Here is a 17,906-nt window from a genome sequence, read left to right on the forward strand (position 1 = left end):
AATTCAGGATACTAAGGTAAAATGTCTTTCTCTATAAAATTATCAAAGAAGAATTTGGGGGAAAACACTTTTTTTTTAATTCAAGAAATATTGAACATCCTACAAAGCCCCTACACAAAGAAAGAAGAAATCAATTGATGCTATCATCAGTGCATTTAAACGCAGCTTCTAAAAATGAGACACTGATGAAAAGGAGTTTAAAAGCTGTTCTCTTTACACTATTCTAAAATAGTTGATGTTATTTCATTTTTTTTCTCCTCTGAGCTTTCAAAATACTCATGCTGAGATACTGAGATTGTATTCAGTTTGTGAAATTAGTGACATAAAGCTTCTCCAGCCACCCCTATTATCTAGCACAAAGATGCTAAAGCAGAATTGAAATCCTATTATATATATTGCATTAAATTGGTTCCCAGCGGGGCATCTTAATTAAGATGTGCTTATTACCTGGGTCCAGATTAAGTGGCATGGACTGTATCACAGTCTTTATAATCAGACAGAAAGCAGGGTGAGCCCAGGCCCTGATTTGCTAATGAAGGCTAATGGCCCGTCGCCTTCCATGGTACAACTGTGGTGTGGGGGCTTTTTAATACCACACCAGACACTGTTTTAATTTAACGCTAAGAATGCACATAACCCTACTGCCCTTTCTTAAGTAAATACTTGTAGGTCTTTAAGCATGACTCTCCTAAAGAGACATTTGCATCAGACCCTCACCTTACGCTTTAGGGCAATAAAGTGGTTCTTCTACAGAACCTGCAGACACTGGAAATTCTTCCCTAGTTTGATTCCTGCCCCTCAGACCCCCGGGGCATCCTCCTCCTCCTCCTCACTTCATTTATACGCTCTCCCGACAGGTCTTTACCTTCCTTTTTAACCCCAGAGCGCCAAATCTAGGATAGTCCAAGAAGCTATCTATGATGTTATAGTACAAGTCGGGGTACAATTTCCCAGGTCCAAACTGGCTAAGAGACGGAGTCCCAAACTTCCAAGTGTATTTAACGTGTTGTCGGTGACATCACCCAGAGATAGTTTCATCTGGACCATCCACTGAACTACGTATTTTTGCATCCCCCCTTTCCTTGTGCTAGAAAGTCATCTTTCTGTTCTGAGATGCATCTGGATGCCGGTTCGGGGGGGCGGGGAGCTCTCCCACCTGATTATAGGAAGTAGGAAAAGTAGCTGATCAAAGTAGCAGGAGGCCTTCCCGTCCAAGTGAACACCCTCCGGTTTATCCGCATCGACCTGCGAGTGAAATCTTACCGAGTGCCCCAATTTTCTTCACTCTTGAGTGCCTAGGAAACCCACGTAGGAATTAGATATTCAGCTGGGTGGCCAAGATCCCATGAAACAGTCCGCCAAACACATTTAAAGTCAGCACGGCTGAAAGAGTCGGCCTAGGTCCGTAAATATTTGATGAAGGGTCCTCAGTTATTGGTGCCGCAATAATTATGCGGACTGTAATGCTGATCTCACCATCCGTAATACCTTTGGAGGCAATGGCATTAAAGACTTCACTCACGGAGAATAATGACAGTATTAGCCCAGCACTGACGCTCGGCGAGCCGGTATCTCCCAAGCTGGGCTCGCTTGGCAATCGGGACAGCAAGGAACCTTAGCAAACGCATGACTTTTGGCTGTCGTTCAGTCACTGGAGTGTCAGAGAATATTTGGCATTTAATGCTATGCAAAGTGTTGTTCCCATTTGATTGTTGTATACTATATAAGCCTTGGAGCATGACGTGAAGTAATTTAACAACTGGAATAACAGGCATTTGGGACAAAACTAATTTCATAGGAAGGCTGATCACAGACACTTAACTTGTTCATAAAAACGTTACCTTGTCATACGATACAGAGCTGAAGATCAAGCCGTGGGGGGAGGAAGCCGGAGCGAGAGGACGTCCCTCGATGCCAGTGACACGAAGTCTGTTTTCACCAGAACGTTCCCTTGGCTCTCAGCGCCCGGGGAGCGGCCTGCTCGCTCGCCCAGCACAGCAGCCACCCCGCCCCCCCGGGCCGCTGCAGGAGGGGCTTGGGGTGTTCTCCTCGTGTGTCACACGTGTGCACAGACACAGAGGCACCCACGCGGGGCGGAGAGGAGCCCCTCCGAGGCTGGGGCTCTGCTTCCCTTCCCTGGGCAGCTCAGCAGGTCCAGTTCCTTCAAAGACCGGCCTAGTGCTTCTATTCTGAAATGCATCTGGATGCCAAGGATCAGCGAGTCCTTGGAGCACAAGGCCTGCAAGTTCCAACCACTTCCAATACTGTTCCCCATACACCCGCTGCCCCCCACGCTCACTCCCGACAACCTGACTCATGCCACCGTCGCCTTTCCGGGGGGTTGATTGTTGTGACAACTCCTCTTGGACGCCCCCTTCTCCTGTCGCGTCCCTTCTGTCAACGATCTAGCCAACAGCCAACGTGATCTGTAACACACACACACACGCACACACATGCACACACACAGATGTGCTCAAAACGCTATCAGGTGTAGACTAAATCAGTGCACGTCGGACACAAAGCAAGCCAGCGTCGTGTGCCCTAAGCGTGGATGCACAATGTCCCTCTGTCCCCCCGTGCAACGGGACAGGAAGAAACGGAGACCAGGGCCTTGGTCCAACTGACTCATTCGTATGGTCCGCGGTCCTGGCTCAGCTCCTAGCATATCGTAGGAGCGACCACACACTCGCCGAATCCGTCAGTCAGGAAGCGTCCTGCACCCTGTCTGCTTCTCTGATCTCATAGGAAGTTCTGCGTGTCACCCTCAGTACTTGGGTCTTGCCCCGTGTCTTTCCTCCTATAAGGCTTCTCCCCATTGTGAGTTCCGTGTAGTCCCCCCCAAAACATCAAAACTGGAAACTCAAAGGGATCCCTCTTCTGGACGGTTCATCCGGGTTCTAGCGATGCAAGCTCCCCAGAAAGCTGCACCCTCGGTGCGCCTGCTCTGGGTCCCCGCTCTCCAGGGGGTAGTTGAGTCACACACACACGCACTCGGATGTGGATACTGATGGGAAGGTTCTGGCTCTTCCCCTTGGAAGCACCCGGGGAACCGGAACATGACCATGCTCTTTGTCTTTCCCGTAGAGAGAAGGCGGCCTGCTAAACCTTTGAAACTAGGGCTTCGAGGAACCTTATATTTTTTAACCAGGGGCTGCTCTTCCCAAATTCGGTTAGAGGAAGAAGATGTTTCTTTCGATACCAAGCAGAGTGTCAGCGTTCTAGCGTCCGATGCTCTCATACTTAAAGGGAGGTTCTGTACCTAAAATCACTGGAAGGAAATCATTCTTTGTGGGGGGGGGAGGGTAAGTATATTTTGTTCAATTTTCTATGTCTTATTGACATGTCTCCTTGGACCACACAGACCTGGGGAGACATCACCCCCCCCCCGGGGTAGCTGATTGCGGGGAGGGGTACACGGCTTGCCTGGGACACGCGTCCCGAGTGCAGATTGGCCCATCGAGGCCATGCCCCCATCGACCTCCTCCTCTAACTCTCACACACCGAGCCAGTATTTCCTCTGCCCTAAATCACACCAGGGCCGGGTGCCAGACCACCAGGAACAGCCTCTGCACCCTAGAGCCCACAGGGTCATTCAAGCTAGCTAACCCCAAGCTGTTTACCTGCCGTGCCCTGCCTTGCCTTTCCTCCAGAAGCTTCAGGGGAGCCCCTGCCCTTGCTTCCTCCTTGCTTCTGCTCCTGCCTGGCCAAAATGGGCAGAAATAACACTTTTTTTTTTTTTCTGTCTTTCTCTTGCCTTACCTCTTTGTGTTGGTACTCAGTCACCTCCGTGAAGATGAGTCACCGCCTTTAAAACCCCACTGGTGTAATTTTAATCCAGGGGTCGATCTGGACTACAGGACCCTGCTCAGAGCACATTTAAAGGGATTCTTTAACGAATTAGATCATTTACGTCCTAGACTTGCCCATGACTTGGCCAGGAAATTAAACTAGGGCCACCCTGTTTGAAATGGAATAGATAGTCCTGCTGTGACCACTGAGGAAGGCTACTTTTCAGGAGAGGAAATGGGCATGTGATGTTCATGGGCAACTCAGAACACTGGTTTTTGGAAGCCCCTTCTTTCACACGCATTTGGATCATTTTAGTCAATACACCTTTAACAGAACACAACACAATACACCCTTAACCAGAATAAATTCCTGGTCTCTGGATCGTGAACTTCATTTCCTATCTCTGTTTTTTTTTTTCTTTTAATAGCGCCTTTCCTTGCCCCATTAATTCCACTTTTGACACCTTAAAATAAGATAAGAAAAGAAGCAAGAACTTAGTTCTCCTGCCTAGTCACCGAGCGTTTCAAATGATTGATGGAAGGACAGAACTATTCATATGTGCCTGGCAGGAATCAGGTTTGTGCTCCAAGAATCAGGAGATTGAAAGTCAGGAAGGGCCTTGTGATTCATGACAGAGGGCGGTAGGTGTTTGGATGAGTGGTTTAAAAAGTGGGAAAACATGAGGCAGGGAATGGGAGACTGGCGCAGTAATGACGTTAAGGACCAAGCCCTCCCAAGGATAGTAAATGCATTTGCTTGAAGTCACCGTAAATAAAACACCCTGCGTACATCCCAGGACTTCGGTCAACCGGGATATTGGCCGTTGTGCATTTGCAAAAGAAAGAGAATTTAATTATACAAGAAGAGCCACGTCTGGCTGGCACCAAGCGTTTCCTCGCGTTGCCGAGGCTTCCTACTAGCTTTAAAGGAACCGCCCGGCAGTCTAGCTTGACAGATGTGCTAACAGAGATGGATGGGACCTTACATTCGGGGTTTTGTTGGAGTTGCTGTTTTGGATGAATACAAACGTAGTTCTATGTGACTGATACCCTAAACTTTTGGCGTTTGGTGATTTCGTAGATCTCGAGGTAAGATAGACCCAATTTTATTTAAGACTTTCAGGCGGTTTGTCTTACTCTTTTCTCCATGAATACGTAGAGCAGAGATGAAAGCTGGGACATGGTCTTGACGACGGAGCGGGACGTGCAAAGGTAGGATTCGGCCCTAAGGCCTAGGGGAGGGCAGGGCCGGGGGCTTGACCCCGGGGCAGCTGAGAATCAGCTGATGACCCTGCGATGGAGAGCTGCATGCTCGAGGCTTCCTGGGCACCCTCCTGAGGGCACCCCTGGAGGCCAGTGCTGGAGGCGGACACGAGGACACGAGCGGAGAGGGGCTGCCTGAGGAGTCAGTTGCAACAGAAGCCTCGGGAGCCCACACGGGGCTCCACGTAGATTCGAGGCGTCGGGCCTTTGCATCCCCTGGGGCTGAGACAAGGCCCCGGGACAAAGAGCCGCGAGCTGTTGGCAGCCGGCACTGCCGGGACCCAGGGATGGATGCTTCTGCCGTGAGCAGGGATCTGGGCACAGCGCCTTGGTGCCCACAGGCTCAGCCTGGAATAGAGAGCCAAGGGGGAAGCGCAATCAGGAAGCAGGTAGAACAACGAATCCCCAATGTGGGGACGTCGACTTCTGAACGACTGATGGATCCCAGGCCCGCGTCCAGCAGGGACAGTGAGGCGCCGCGGCGTGGGGACCAGGCAGGGGGTCCTCGCGGGATCGTGGCCTGGATGGAGGGAGGTGAGTCACGAGCGGCGAGAGACTAACCACAAGCCTGTAAAGTCTCCAGCCCCTGGAGCTGTCTTATAGGGCGAATAGGGGATGCTGGCACAAAGCCGGGGTGAAACCAAACCAAACCAGATGTTTCAATCCTAAAGAAGTGAAGGCTGAGTTCATCCGTGGTGATGCCAAAGGAGCGAAAGATGTATTTTCTTCACAAGTTAGGATTCCCGACCTGAAACCAAAATGTTTAAAAGAGACAAACTGGGCGGAGGTGAACTTTGATCAAGGATGTGCAAAACCTTGTAGCGCACCAAAGCATTTTAAAAATCCCCCCCCCCAAAAAAATAAATAAAAATAAAAAAATAAAAATAAAAATTCCCACCAAGGGTTCTCCAGAGTGGCCCTTATTGGCGTTCTAGGCCGGGCGGTTCTTTGCCGTGAGGGCCTGTACCTGGTGTGTGGGACGGTCAGCGACAGCTCCGGCCCCGAGCCCCCACATCCCCGAGCACCCATCCCTCCCCCCGAGTCACGGCAGCCAGAAATGTCTCTAGACGTTGTCAGGCATCCTCCGGGTGTGAGGGGCTTGGAAGAGGTGACACTCATGGTCTTTATTTCCAGTTAGGGTTACCAGCTACCCCAGGGTGCGCAGAGATGAGGCGCTTCTCCTGATATGAGAATTTTAGTGCTAAAACTAGGCAAGTCCCAGGAAAACTGTTCGAGCTGGTCACACTAATTGGCCTCCGTTTTGGAGTGCGGGTGTGGGAAGGAATACACTGACGTTGAAGAAACACGTGCCTGAAGGTGTGTGCTACCCGTTTAAGTAGAAACAATATGCAGCAGAATTTCACAGCAAGAATGGTCTTTTGTTTTGTTTTGTTTTTAAGATTTTATTTTATTTACTCTTGAGAGACACAGAGAGAGGCAGAGACCCAGGCAGAGGAAGAAGCAGGCTCCCTCTGGGGAACCCAATGCAGGACTCGATCCCGGGACCCTGGGGTCACAACCCGAGCCGAAGGCAGACGTTCAACCCCTGAGCCTCCCAGGTGCCCAAGAATTGTCTTTTGCACCTAAAATGAGCTTCTAATTTCTTCAGGACAACACTGGGGGGTGACATTACTGCAATTCACAAAGGTGAATTCAATTTAATTTTACCTAATCTGGTAAAAGATATTTTACTAAAATTTGATCATAGGTAAAAAATGGAATTTTTTTTTTTTACTTACGATGTATTGCACCTAAGTAAAAAAATTTATTTCTAATTTTTTTTAATTTTAGTATAGTTGACACGCACTGTTACATTAGTTTCAGGTGTACAAAGCAGTGATTCAACATGCTGTGCTCACCAGGGTAGCCGCCATCCAGGACCGTACAATATCACTAGTACAGTATCACCGACTACCTCCCTTTGTTGTGCCCTTCATCCCCTCAACTTCACCATTCCATGACGAGAGGCCTGTGTCTCCTACTCCCCTCCACCCATTTTACCCCACCCCCCCACTGCCTTTGACAACCATCAGTCTGTTCTCTGTATTTATAGATCTGATCCTGCTTTTTCGTTTTATTTATTCTTTTTTTTTTTTTTTAAGATTCCTCATATGGTATTTGGAATTGACATTCTATTTAAAAGTTCTTAGGAGAAAATGGTTTTCACAAATAGGTTTTAATGTTCAAAATTCAAACCTTTAAGTAAAAATAAAAGTCCAGTGATTTGTGACTGACTTTTCGGCAGAGATTTCTCAAATAAATCACATATTTATCCACTGCATCCATTTGCCTCAGTAAATTGAGAAAGTTGAAGAGAAAATGACTTACTCCTGGGCACACAACCAGCATTATGCTCTTAATATGCAGGCATCCTAAATATAGTGATGGAAACTAACTGAAAACTTACTAGTGAGAGTACAACTAGGTTAAATATTATCTCTGCTGTTGAAAATTCAGTGTTTAATCATTATACAAGTCCTTATTGAGATCCTATTGTTTGCTAAGGACACTGTTAGCTGTTGAGAGGGAAAAATTCAATAATACTTTCCCCATCAGATAGCAACTCTGATGAGCACCAATAAATCACTGATTGCTGTACATTGGATTATGAGCAAAGATTAATAACAATAATAACCTTTATTGATCACTGACTATGTGTCAAGCAGTATGTTCAATACATTTGTATTTTTATTAATAATCAAAGTAGTCTTACAAAGTAGGTAGAAGCACTATTTAGATTTCAAATATTAAGTGCCATATATACATATATATATATAGACCCTAAGTTTCGATGTGTAAACTGTCCAAGGTCACATGGTTTGCAAATGCCGAGTCTAGATGTAACCCTGGAAAGTACACTTTTAACTTCCTTTCTGATTTTTGGCAAAATGCTTTACTTCTATGATTTTATTTCTTTATTAATTATGATCTATTGGTATTTTAAATGGGCAACTTCACGACTATTACGGCAGGGTGAAGTATGTGTGTAATAACCTTTCTTGGATTTCCGAAATTAGCCTCAGTTTCAAATATTTCATATTGTTCTCAGACATATTTCTTTATTTACTACTTAAAAAAAAAAACATGAGTCCTCGAAGAAGCATCAGGACGACTATTTGTAAGCCAGTGAAGGAAGTCAGGGCACTTACTTGGCCAAAGTCTCAGAGCTGGTAACGAGGAAACAGGAAAGTAGAAGCAGGATATCTGACTGCAACAAGCACATATCAAGTGCCCTGATTCATAACGTCGTGAGGTGGAAGAGGAAATATACCTTCAAGAGAGAGCTTTGAGCTCATATCCCCCAAAACTTTTCTCTTATGGCTTTATTAAAGATTGAAGGTCTTTTTTATGCTATCAATGGGAATGGTGTTGGACAACAAGCAAAAAAGACCATCCCATGAACACTAAAGTCCCTCCACCCTCTTGTTCCTTATTAATCAAGGAAAAACACGTCCAAGGTATAAAAACATGAAAGCCTTTTGTGTGGCTTCCCTTATTTCCTGGTTCTCTCGGTATTAAATGCCTCTACTGAGTATAAATTCCAGATCTAGAAAACCTATCTGTTGCTTTCGTTTTGTTTTATGTTCAAATACAGATATTGTCTTAAATATTGTTTAAAGTGAGCTGCAATCTCTTTTGCTTCTCGCAGCTCCTTAGCCAGGGCTTCATAGGGAGGGAAGAAAATAGATCCTCCATGTTTCATGAGTTCATCGCTCATGGAACATCTCTTCAGAAAAGATTATTGGACGTAGAGGTAAGCAAGACACTGTTTGTCTTGTTAGACCACCTCTTGACCTAGCAGTTCACTATTATATAGAGAGAGCAGAAATCCTGTTGCCAAACATCTGCTGGGTTTATTTTATTTTTATTTTTTTATTTTTATTTATTTATGATAGTCATCAGAGAGAGAGAGAGAGGAAGAGACATAGGCAGAGGGAGAAGCAGGCTCCATGCACCGGGAGCCTGACGTGGGATTCGATCCCGGGTCTCCAGGATCGCGCCCTGGGCCAAAGGCAGGCGCCAAACCGCTGCGCCACCCAGGGATCCCTATTTTTTATTTTATTTTTATAAATTTTTTATTGATGTTCAATTTGCCAACACATAGCATAACACCCGGTGCTCATCCCGTCAAGTGCCCCCTCAGTGCCCACCAACCAGTCACCCCCACCCCCTGCCCTCCTCCCCTTCCACCACCCCTAGTTCGTTTCCCAGAGTTAGGAGTCTCTCATGTTCTGTCTCCCTTTCTGATATTTCACACTCATTTTTTTCTCCTTTCCCCTTTATTCCCTTTCACTATTTTTTATATTCCCCAAATGAATGAGACCATATAATGTTTGTCCTTCTCCGATTGACTTACTTCACTCAGCATCATACCCTCCAGGTCCATCCACGTGGAAGTAAATGGTGGGTATTTGTCGTTTCTAATGGCTGAGGAATATCCCACTGTATACAGAGACCACAGCTTCTTTATCCATCATCTTTCGATGGAGGTTTATTTTATTTTTAATTTTATTTTGGTTATATTACATTTTTAAAGCTAAGGGATAGTCAAGGTTCTAGAAGATGTAATTATAAGACGAGCACATGTACTGTTGAGAAAAGGCACTCCCGAGAGGTCAGGAGTTTGGCTTATTCTCTGCGTCCTGGAATCCAGCAAAGTAGTTGCCACATGGTGAGCGCTCAGCAAACTTCAGCTCCAGTAGATGGAAATGAGTTTCACGTTTCACAGCAGAACCCGCTGAATTACGTGCAGGTAGAAATACTATCGTTATTCTGGAACTGCTGCTGTTAGAGTCCTTCAGGCTCTATGCAGGCACCTATGTGTGTGTGTGTCTGTCTGTCCCCAGGTCACCCTGAGGTTCCTGCGTCCAGCACTGTCCCGTAGCTCGGGTCTAGCACTGTCCCGTAGCTCGGCCGTGAGCAGAGGCACTTTGCATCTCTATTGGAAGGCACATTCCCTTTAACGAGTGACAGTGATGCGGAGCAGAACAGACAGGGACTTGCGTCTCAGTGTCCAAGTTCTGTCATTTACTAGCTGAGTGAAGATGGCAAACCTTTTTGCCCAACTGCGCTTCGGTTTCCACACTTGTACAACTTACCAGCGGAGGTTTCCTTCCAGATCTAAGGTCTTACGGTAGCTAACCCATGCTCATTTAGTTTTAGGATGAGAAACCAGTCAGACACTTTCTGACTCGAGAGCTTTCAAGAAAATTCTCTAAGCTCTTTATTTTGAGCTTGTTGTAGATGCAAAAAAAAAAAAATGCAATCACCTCCATATTTTCCCCCAAATCCTCAGCACCATTCTGCAGATGGCACCATATGTTCTATTTTATAAACTCTGTTTTATTTGGCTAAGGTGTTTTTTTGTTTAAATGCAGAGTAGTCATTGCTGTCTGAGACCAAACTCTGTTTTATTTGGTTAAGGTGTTTTTTGTTTAAATGCAGAGTAGTCATTGCTGTCTGAGACCTTAAAAGGTAGAGCCCCTCTTTCACAGGGGCTTTGTATTTTAAAAATTAGGAAGAGGATATATGGTGCCATGTATGTCTAAAAATACAGAAAGAGAAAGAATGGGAAGGAAACAATCCCTCATTACGCATATCAGCCACTGGATTTTTTCCCCCTCTTCTTAAGGCGTTCCAGTCCTCTGTCAACCTCCGCTGAAGTGGCTGTCCCTGTCAATTGTCTGTCACTGCTTAATGTCATTCTTAAAAAGACTAGCAAACTTTCTGAGTGACACTGTAACTTCAATCAATTTGCATTCCTGCCACAGTGGAAATTATTTTTGAAAACTTATGCATCCCTCCTAGGCTCTTTGAGGCCCTAATTGCCTAGAGTGTCACTTGATCTGTAGACTTTCTGCAAGTGGTTCCATCTGAAAGGAAGTCTGTGTGAGCACGAGGAGCATCTTCTTTCACAAGACGTTTTTAAACAAGTTCTAAAATCTTGCCTGGTAGACATCGTTATGGGATGTTGAGAGTGACCTATTGCCATAGTCTGTTGAATGATTTTCGTGTGTTCCAGACTCGGCAGAGGCAGCGCGGGACCCCGGGGTAGTAGTCACTGCACGGACTTTGAAGCCAGACCGGGTTACAATCGCAGGGTCCCCTTTTCCCAATCTCATGGTCCACACGGTACCTCGCTTCAGCTCTTAACCTTGGGTTCCACTTTGCAAAATTGAAGGTTGAAAGTGCCCAACTCACGAGGTTACTGTGTTGAGTGTGACTGTACTTCATACTTGGGGATTGGCGCCCTTCACGGGCCACTTTTCTTCCTTTGATGCCTGTCCCCGGGGACACTTGAAGGGGCACCTCCTGGGGAGCACAAGTCATAGGTGTAGTGATGAAAACACCCTGGATATTGCTACTACGTCCTGATTGAAAATATTGTTTGCTGTCTTTGCATAGTGTGCATCCGCACCCCCTTCCATCTTCCACCCCTTCCTCCCTGCCTTCCACGCACGTGCTTCAGAAAATGGGTACAGGGAATTGAGTCAGAGCAATATATGTCTTAAATTTTTTTTTATTTTAACTTTATTTTTTTTATGATAGTCAGAGAGAGAGAGAGGCAGAGACACAGGCAGAGGGAGAAGCAGGCTCCATGCACCGAGCCTGATGTGGGATTCGATCCCGGGTCTCCAGGATCGCGCCCTGGGCCAAAGGCAGGCGCTAAACCACTGCACCACCCAGGGATCCCTATATGTCTTGATATTTATGTTTTGCAGATGAAAAAAAAAAGCTGAGATACAGAAAGGGTTGGGAACTTGTCCAAGGCACTCAGCTAGAAGGTGCCAGGGTGTGGGCATGCCAGTCCCGGCTACTCTTTATCGGGCACCTGGCAGCTCCATCACGGCGTTTCATGGCCATCCTACTAGTTTCTCTGATCGAGTGACACTAAACCTGCACTTTTGTTTCCCCCTCTCAGGGAAGGGCTGATTCCAAGCCTAATAGCAGCTATTAACATTCTCATACAAGGTCCTTTTAAAATGTGGGAATAGCTTTGAGATTAATTTCTTTTAAAGCAAACTTGAACTAGCTTTTCTATTGATGCTATGAAGAGGAAAATAGTCTTGCCCAAGGTCGATAAAGAATTGAAGAGTGAGGTTAATAATAAAAGCAGAATTAGAAGCAGTTTCAGTGGTGATATGTCATGTGCGAGCCTATAAAATAAATAGCAATTATCACATTAGAAAAACGAGTCTCTTGGAATGGGAGCTGTTTCTGACAACTCTATCTATGTACCACTCTCCTCTGCCTTGCTCACTTTGTGACTTTTATTGACGAAATAAAGGCATGATACTCCCCACCCCTGTACTTAAGATGAAAACTATTTTGTTCTGTAAAAACTCAATGACTAGAGACAAAACCATGCCATTCCGAATGCACCCCCTTACATATTAGCTTAATGTATCAACAAATAATGTGTGTATTATGCTTCACTTGTATATGAAAAAATAGTCCTTGCGTATATATGTATATTTATAACATATCACAATAAATTCTTACCAAATAGTAGTGGATGTTACATACAAAGCAATACATGAGGAGTGCTTATTTTATCCTCTACCTCTCAATCCTTACAGCAGGCCAGCTCTTAATTACCATTATTGCATTTTACAGAGCAGAAATAGAGTTGGCAATGTGTACTGACATGTTCAGGTTCATGGTGCTGTGGAGAGGTGGAGACAAAATTTAAACTTAGTCGTGCAGGACTTAATACTAAGTGTACTTCACCTCCTTAAATTCAGCACGTAGAATATCCACATATGAATTATGTTATTCACTACCCATGGTGAAAATTCACAAACTGGTGTCTCTAAAGCTTGAGAGCATTATTTCTGAATTTTTAGTTAAATGAGATAAACGTCTACCTGAGTATAACTCGACGATCTCCACTCCTAAGTCGTGCCCACCCAGCACAAAAGTCCTGGCTGCTTCTTGAACCCCTTACGCTGGACCTGATTATTTGTTCCGGAGCTCACGCAGCAGTAAACTTCGTATCTATAGCAAAACTGTAGCCCTCCAAGTCGGGCAAGCCTCCCATTAAAGACAGTCTCTACTCAAGCTCTTTGACCTCCGGATGTCCTGGTGTCATGACGGGCACCGCTAGACGGACGCCAGGGAGTGCTATCAAGGATGCAAATGTAAGTCTTCTTCTGAATAATGTGACTCCACCGATGTCTCAAGGACACATCATCAGAAGAGATAAAATGGTTTTCCAGTGCTCAGAGATAAGTTCACCAAAAAATGCATTTGCTTAACGGAATACTCTCTACAGAGCAACTGGTTTGGCAGATGGTTAGATGAGAACAGTGAAGGAAAGTTTAGTGGTTGATGCTATTGTGGGAACTGTGATTGTCATTATAGGCTGCAGGTCCACCTGGGTGTATCTGGAGGCCACTGGAGCACTCGTACCTGGGAATTAAGTATAGATGGACCAAGAAGCATTTCTGGAAAAGCTTAAAAAAAAAATAAAGTGAAAGCAGTAGAGTCAAGAACAGTGTCTGGAAGTACAGTTCCCAGACCAACAAGATTAGCATGACCTGCCTACTTGTTCACGCCAAGTTCTCAGGCTCCAGTCAAGACCCATTGGATCAGAAATCTGGAGAATAAGACCTGGAAATCTGTGGGTTTGTTGTGTTGTTGTTGTTTTTGTTTTTCAAAGATATTTATTCATTCATTCATTCATTCATTCATTCATTCATTCGAGAGACACAGAGAGAGGGAGGCAGAGACACAGGCAGAGGGAGAAGCAGGCTCCATGCGGGGACCCCGACGCGGGACTCGATCCCGGGACTCCAGGATCAGGCCCTGAGCTGACGGCGACATCAAACTGCTGAGCCACCGGGGCTGCCCTGGAAATCTGTGTTTTAATAAGCTCCCCTGGTGATATTGTTGTGCCCTAAATGCTACAAGCTAACCTTAGTGCAGAGCTTCTCAAATGCGGTTGCATCCTTAAATCACTTGGGAAGGTTTGCAAGTGATTATAATTAAGTGAAAATATCTTGAGATAGAGCATAAGGATTTATTTGGTTTTGTTTGCTTGTCTAAGACTTTAATTCTGAACTTCTCTCAATCACTGTCCTCTTGGTAGAATGATTTTTTTTAACACGTGTTACGAGTCAGACACGAATAATCGTTTCGCAAGCCTATCACGCCTTTAGCACATAGGCACTGACCCTATTTTGCAGATGAGGAAACTGAAGCGTAGACAAATTAAGTCGTTTTTTTTTTTTTTTTCAAAATCACGATGTGAGTAAGTGGCAGAGCCAATATCTGAACTTGCCTTCTCAAGCTCAACGCCGGCACCGTGATCCGCTCTTCAGCATCAATCTAGACACTCAGCAGGTAACCAACACAAATTGGTTCTTTTCCTCCCCGCCAGCACATCAAGGTACATTTCTCTTCCCACTTTCTTGTTCTTTAGTGGAAAAACATGGAGCTGATGGATTTTCTTTGTGACTCTGCTTTGTAGGAACTAATCGCTTCTGTTCCCCACCCCCCGCCCCCCAAAAAAAGAAAGAGACTATTTTCAGAAGAAAAGGAGGGAGGAGCGGGGACAGTGTGGTTTCATGAAAGACCTTAGGGTTTGGGATATCAAATGTAAATGAAATTTAAAAAAGGAGAAACTCTTAGTATTCTATTCATTATACACTGCCCTATAATCTTTTCTAGTGTTTTTTCCCCCTCTTCCTCAATAAATTTTCTTTAACATTTTTATTGTGAGGTGTAACCATCATGATGTGCAGCTGGGAAACAGCCTTAATGTGGGCAGAAGGATATTACTCTATTTGAAAATGTCTCTTTGATCCCATTTCTAAGTAATTGGCAGCGGTTAGCAGCTCAAGGTATTTCTATCCTCGTGCCGCCGCACATCCCCTTCACCTGTAGCCTACGGGTGGCTACTGGACGCTGCCGCTGAAGGGGGGGACTGGGCGCCCCAGACCTAGCCCATGAGGCTGATCTACAGGAGCAGCGTAAGAAAGAGGCCGCACTTTTTATGTCTGTCCTGGAAAAGCATAAAATTTATGGAGTGTTTACTCCATATGTCGTCTCCTCTTCTGTGCCTCTGCCACATGTCATCTGATTTGATCCCACTGAAACCCCATTAGGATAGAATGGGATAGTTTAGGTCCCATTCTAAAGAAGGTTAAATAACTTGCCCGGAGTCGTTCAGTAATTGGGAGAGGTAGAAGTCAAGCCCCAAGGGTTTGCCTTCAGAAACTGGGCTTTCATCTTCTGTGTCGTATAGGCTTCTGGGATGTCCTTTTCTAGGAGACTCTTTTGCTGCTAAACTTCTACTTCACTTAATCGACAACAGGTTTTGAATGTGTATCGTGTGCTGGAGACGGCTGAAGGTACTGGGAGTTCAGGGGACATTCGCAGGGATACGCATCTTGAAGGGGCTCCTAACGTTTCATTTAACCTACTGAAAATTTCTCCTCTACCGCACTGCCAATAAACTGAGCCACAGGCAGCGCTGAACTCACATCTTTTAATGAATAAGTGTACGGACGAATACATGAAGCCAGCCTGGGAGCAACGGCCACACGAACACTCCCTGCTAACACAGGTGCTAATGATCTCAGCTCAGACTGTTACCTGTTCCCCCAAATCCAGTCCCCTTCCTACCCCTGGTATTTGCGCATACTAGGGGTCACCAGGAACTCGGTTGCATTTCCTACTCACCTGTATAGTGAGGTATGACCATGTAACTCCTTTAAATTAATTCACTCGGTTAAATTAATATTTTTTTATTTTTTTTAAGATTTAATTTTTTTTATTCATGAGAGACAGAGAGAGGCAAAGACACAGGCAAAGAGAGAAGCAGGCTCCCTGCAGGGAGCCCGATGCAGAACTTGATCCCAGGACCCCCGGATCATACTTTGAGGCAAAAGCAGACGCTCAACTGCTGAACCACCCAGGTGACCTCAGTTAATTAGATATTAATTAATATTAAAATAATAAACATTAAATAGATTGAATATTAATTGATATTAAAATAATAAATATTAGATTAAATATTAATTGATATTAAAATAATGAATATTAAATAGGTTCTGTGTTCAGCAGAGAAGCTCACTGTCCTTCACACAGGGGGAGCAGTCCAGCTCTCTAGGCTTGCGTCCTGCTTCTGAGCCGACTTGTATTTTACATGTATTTGATGAATTAGGAGAGTGACTTTTAACACGTTGTGCTTATTTTGCATCCATGCTGTTGGGGTTACCCAGAGTTCTTTCCAGTTTCAAGGTCTGTCAGACCCTTTGACTCCACCTTCTCTTCCCCTTATCCATCCCTTCTCCTTTCTTCCCAGATACCTCAGGTGAGACTGAGGAAGGTAGGTGTGCACGTCGGTCCAGGGTTGCCGTGTGGTCCAGCACACTTTGTAGGAGTCCAGTCGGGTGGAGAAGAACATAAAAATGAGTCTGGAGCATCTAATATGAGAAAGCAAACAGTCACTAATGGATGATGGGGCATTTCAGAGGAACAGAAGTCTCATTGTAGGGGCTCTGGCTGGTCGGGGAAACCTTGAGACTCGAAATAGCTAATAATAATAACAAATGGCAACCTATTGAATAAAATATAAAATAACTAGGGCAGCCCGGGTGGCTCAGCGGGTTAGCACCACCTTCAGCCCAGGGCATGATCCTGGAGACCCGGGATCGAGTCCCACGTCGGGCTCCCTGCATGGAGCCTGCTTCTCCCTCTGCCTGGGTCTCTCTTTCTCTCTCATGAATAAATAAGTAAAATCTTTTTAAAAATTATCTTCAAAAAATATATGAAACAACTAATCTATACTGTTACTTAAATGCATGAATATATTGGAAGTTTTATCAGAATTGGAGTACGTACGCAGTCTCATAGGAGCTCCCCATAGGGTACTTGTCAGTCGTAAAGCAAAACTGAATACAGCGGAGAAGCTTGCGAGCAGCCGTGGACCCGCAGTGTTCCAAGGGGCAGGGTCGGCCCACGTTAGGACAGGGAGGTCTGGGCAGCGCGTGATGAGACGCGACGGGGACAACGCGGCACCGATGTTGTAGAGCCTTTGCCAAGGATGCACAGACCGAACCTGATCCTAAGAAGTCATCACGTTAGCTCAGGTGGAGGCACGTTCTCCAATAACGGGCTTGTAATCTGCAAAAGCAGCAGGGCCGTCAAAGGCCAAAGGAAGGTCTGAGAATGCTTTTAGGCTATCTGGCTAATTGAATTTAAATTTAAAAACATTATATAATACTCCTAAGGGGGAAAAAAAATAAAAGGACACAGGAAGTGAAGTCTAGGCTGCTTCCCTTTGTTATGATCAGGCGCCCCTGAATCTACTAGCAGAGCTTGAGGGGAGTCTGGTGCTCCCGTGCCAGTGTAATTTTCGGACGGGTGCCCCTTTCTGTGATCCTGGGAAGCATCTATTTCCTACAGGAAATGCACAGGAGGGTGCGTGAGCGTGTTGGGGCAACATCTCAGCGGCGTACGCACACACGATTTTAGGAAACAGAAAAAATCCACACGTGTACGTGCAGTCGTGCTGCAAGGTTGGCGTTGCTGGAAGGTTCGCTCAATGAATACGGCGGAAAACGGAGGGACCGCAGGTGCCTCTGGTTCTTGGGCATGTTCCCGGGGCTGAGCGGCCCCTCCTGCCTCGGTTCTCTGGGCCACACAGGAGCCCGGGCTCTGAATTCAGGCTGGGGAGGGTTTCAGTCCAAGACGCACCGTCTCTGGTATTTTCCATTCGACTCTTGGTGACTGACTAACTTTCTCGTCCTCCGTAACGACCTCTGCAAAAGAGAACACGTGGCAGTGTTTGCATTCCAGGGTTGTTGGGAGAACTGCACCCGCTGCAGCATGAGGAGCGCCTGCCTG

This window comes from Vulpes lagopus, chromosome 10 (genome assembly GCF_018345385.1).
Source record: "Vulpes lagopus strain Blue_001 chromosome 10, ASM1834538v1, whole genome shotgun sequence".
NCBI classification, from domain to species: Eukaryota; Metazoa; Chordata; class Mammalia; order Carnivora; family Canidae; genus Vulpes; species Vulpes lagopus.